Below are 4899 nucleotides of genomic sequence, written 5' to 3' on the forward strand. Positions count from 1 at the left end.
AAAAAAAAAAAAGGGTTCAGGGGGAAAGGGTAAAGATCAAGAAGTGTATGTTGGTAATCCCCAAAGCCACCCCTATACGACGATTTGTTTCACTTTGCGCTTGACTTCCTCCACTCTTATCCCAATTCCGATTTTCCTTCACTGTTCGCTTAATCTTAGCGACTCAAGATGGATCTTACCATCAGTTTACCTTTTTCTTCCCTCTTTTATTTATTTATTTCTTTCTTCTTTTTTTTCTACTACTTCTTCTTCTTCTTCATCTTTCTTAAGGGTTGTTTTCCATGATGTAATTAACTAAAATGCAGCTTTTAGTAAAGTAATATTTTTATTACGAGAGTTGTTGGTGCAGTTGTTTATAAAATAATCGATCTAACGTCAAAATTAAATGATCGATTATGATTTATTAAAATAATATCACCCCGGGTTAGGGTTTTTCAATAATTTTATAATCAACTTTATTCATTTCAATAGTTTATTATTTAGAATATACTTTTTTCTCTTTTTTTTTCTTTTATTTCGTTTAATTATTTTCTAATAGAAATATTCGATTGATCGATTAAGTTTAAAACAAATCTGTTTGTATTTTATATTTATATGAAATATATATATATAGTGTCTAGTATTTTAAATCAACAAATTTAAATATTATTGCATTGTACAATAAATAAATAATGTTTTAATTTAAAATACAGAACACTCTAAAGAAATATTGAGGAAGAAATGAATCAACACCTTCCGTCAGACTGAAGAAACGAATAATGTTTACGAGTTGCATTCTTGAAAAAAACGAATTTAAATCAATATAATCAAAATAATATTACCTTTACAATCTGATAACGTAATAGTACATAAAAAATAATTTGAATAAACGAATGTTAAAAAGTATAAAATAATTAATTGTTCTTTTCGTTTTTTTTTACAATATTTTGAGAAAAAGTAAAATGATTATGTTGACTTGCAACATGACGTCAGTTGGTATTATCTGCATACAACGTTTGCATGCTTTAAATAACACAGAGAAAAATAAAAGTTGTTTAGTTTCCTTGTATTTTTTGTTTTCTTCACTTATCGATCATTCTCACGTCGGCTTCAATTTTCTCGGTTTTGTATCACCCCTGTGATACTAAAATTTCTGTTTCCACAAACGAGAATGGCATTCTATTTCGATTAACCTATTTTTCGTATGTGAAATAACAGTAACAGTAACAATGGTAATTAAATCCATTTGTAATTACTAGCAGTGATTCATATTACATTTATATCATGTAATTATTAATAGTATTAGAAAGTTAATTGATTTTTTTATTTGATTAAATTAACATCGTTATTTGAAGAAACATAAATTTAGTTCAGTATTTATATAATAACAACGATTCGAATGAATTCATTCAACAATACACTAATATATTGTCTACTTTAACACAGAATATATAATATAAAATAATATATGATATTCTGAATTATATGATAACTGGAAAATTATCGCTTTTAATATAATTATAATTCTTTTGATATATAATAAATATGATCATTTTATTGGATGTATATCAAAACGAAATTGTAGTATCATAATCTGATATAAAAATATACATTTATCTTATCAATAAAATAATTAAAATAAAAATGACATATAACTATTTCGAAACGTATGAAAGTCTTCATTAAAAATTATAAGAATTTCCTTCTACTTAAAAAAGAAAGAGTAAAAGAAGATCAATTCTTTAAGGGTCTTCTTACAAAAAAAAAGGAAAAAAAAAGAAAAAAAAAAAGTAATAAGATCGTCTCGAGTTCTCTGGGAAATCGTATCCAGGTTGATGAGTCTATGATTGAAGAGGCACAGTGTTTAAACGTTTCAAATGTATTTTACAAAGTAAATGGAAATATATTAGAAGAGAGGAACTAATAATTCATTCCTATATTTCTATAAACGTTGTGGGTTACATAACGATTCGAAAAGCAGTTAAATTAGTTCAGTTATTTTCCATCGTGGATGTGTAGGTACTTACTTTAACTCAATAATATCTATTTCGTAAAAAAATGAGAAAGAGAGAGAGAGAGAGAGAGAGAGAGAGAAAATGGAGAGATAATAATTGTTACAATTAATAACTTTGCGAACTTTCGAAGAATTATTTGTAATTTTTTCTTTTATTTTTGTACCTTGTAATTAAAATTTTCGTTTAAATTCTCATTTCGTAGTGAAAATCATACAAAAATATAATATAAAAGTTCCTTTAAGTTCAAAATTACACTTTCCTAGAAGAAAAAAAAATGAATAACATGCATAAATCAATAAAGAATTTACATATAACGTAATAAACGTGTTGTTTATCGAATGATTAAATCTTTTTGCAAATATTAATAACCCTTTTTACATATTAGTAAATTATTTTCTCTGGCTTTTGATATCAGTTCTCGTTTAACGAATGGAATTAAGATCTGCATGGGGGGAGGGGAAACTATTTTATTATATAATATTTTGACGAAGTTGTGCTTTTAATTTATTCCTTAATAATATTAAACACAACCATTTCTCTAAATCAATATAATTATATTATTCTCGTTTACTAAGAAACGGTATGTAAAAAGTATTAAGTTTTGATGAAATACGGTATGAATATAAAACCTTTACAATTTTCTTTAATTTCTACTGAATGCTGAAAAAAAAGAATATTAAACAAATTTACTCGAACCAATTGTTTCTTCGATTAATTCGATTTATGATTAAAAATTTAAAATATAATAATTTCTTTAATATTTTTTTAAATATCATACAAATATATATTAATAAAAACGTGACAAATGTAAGAAAAATGTGTTGATAAAACGAATACCTTTGAACTTGCCATAGAAAGATTATTTGAACGTTGTTTATTTCAAACGAGAAATAGAGAATAAAACAAAAGAAAATTCTCATTGTGCGTGACCTTTTATTAGACGTTTAAATAGGAACACAACAAAATGAACCAGCGTACAATGAAGTTTCTAGATAGAAAATTAGAACATGGCAATAGCTGACAACGCGGATGGTAAAGCGCGTACGAGAGAATATTACAGGGTCGAAGCATTGTATCCAAATGCAATTAAGTGCCTTTCATTGACTCCCTTGTGTAGGCCGATTTACGCAATGACTCTCTATACCTCGTTAATCAGTCGAATCTCTGAATGAGCTTCGAACCTCATAGTGGCTTTGTATTCAGTCACCGATTAAACCATTAGAACGATTTGAAGTTTCTATTCGAGCTAATACCAATTTATATTTGTACAATTTTATTATAAATATTTCATTATTTTTATTAATGTATACATATATTTCTTTTTTATGTTTATTCATATATTTCTTTTTTATGTTTATTCACATATTTCTTTTTTATTTTTATTCATATATTTATTTTTTCTATACAATTGTAATTGATAAATATATTTGTTTTAATTTATGGTTGATACGCGCGTGAATAATTCTGTTTTTTTCTTTTTGTTGTATTTTTATTTAGGAATATCGGATTGTTTCAAAAGTTACATGTTGATATTTTATTATATAATTACCCCGATGATTGTTTACATAATATCAATTAAAAATATTTAAATAAATAGGAAGCAGTCTTCATATTATCTTACCAAAAATTTCTAATTTTGATTATCGTTTTCATCTAATAAATATAATATGTACTCCTTTATTTTTATAAATTTCTTCATAATAGATTTCTCGTTACAAGAATACATATATAATATATATATATATATATATATTACGATCTGCTAAGGACAAAATATTTTATTTAAAAAATCTTGCACTCGAATTCGGTGAATTTTATTATAAAACAACCAAAAAAATTATATCTAATAGCCTGACTAACAATTTTTACTTGTACTCTTATTCCTTTTTATTTTTAGTAATGGCAAATATTGAATAAAAAAATAATTAATGGATATAGAAAATAAATAGTTTAAACGGCAGTGTGTGAACATTTATCGTTTGATCTGGGTTCAGTTGTAGGAGAGAAGGGTAGATGGGAGGGTGATGGTGAGGGGGGAAAAAAAAAGCATTTCATCGTTTGAAAGCGTTGATAGAATGAGCGCGCATTTACTCGCTTCACTGGCATACGTAGATGTATATCCGGGGAGTGTGGTATTTGATTGTCACGAATACGTGACAATCAAATAGTCATATCTGTTAAACTCATGCGTTATTCAAGTGGTTCGTTGTTGCACAAATGGAATAGTATACCTTGTCAAAACACTACGCGTTGTGTCGACAAAACTGTATCACCATTTTCGAGTTTCCGCACGTTGCTAGTCGATCCCGAATTTTGTCGCGAAGAGCGAGAATGGGCAATGATATCAAACGAAATCAAAACTTTGTCATGCGTTAGAGTTTAATAATAAATTATTTCGTAGGTATATATATATATATATATATATAGAGAGAGAGAGAGAGATAATGATCTGTTATTTCGTACATTGTCCGGATTATGGGTTTATGGGTCAAATAAAATGACCGGTCCATTTAATCGATGAAAAAACGAACTCATTTTCACTTGAACTGATTTCATCATCGTATTCCATGCTTATTGGGCTTGGTAATTTTGAAAATAATATTCCTGATGCCGTTTGACTGTCCAGTTTATAAAAATGTATGCAAATGACATATTTAATTTTTTTGTCATGGACGCATGTATTGTTGATCGCATTTATGAAACGGTATTGCTTAAATAAAATGTAAATAAATATCGTTATTAATAATCAATATTCTTGTCCCAACAGTATATTAATATATATGRGTTTMAAWRRGAAAATTGAAGACAGTTAATAAATTTTGATGAACAAATTTATTTGATCTTGTTGAACGTTTCGTCCCTTACTGGGGACTTCCTCAGCAACTCGATCACCTAGTTCACGCGT

This window comes from Polistes canadensis, unplaced genomic scaffold (assembly GCF_001313835.1).
Source record: "Polistes canadensis isolate GaletaPanama2010 unplaced genomic scaffold, ASM131383v1 scaffold_124, whole genome shotgun sequence".
NCBI lineage: Eukaryota > Metazoa > Arthropoda > Insecta > Hymenoptera > Vespidae > Polistes > Polistes canadensis.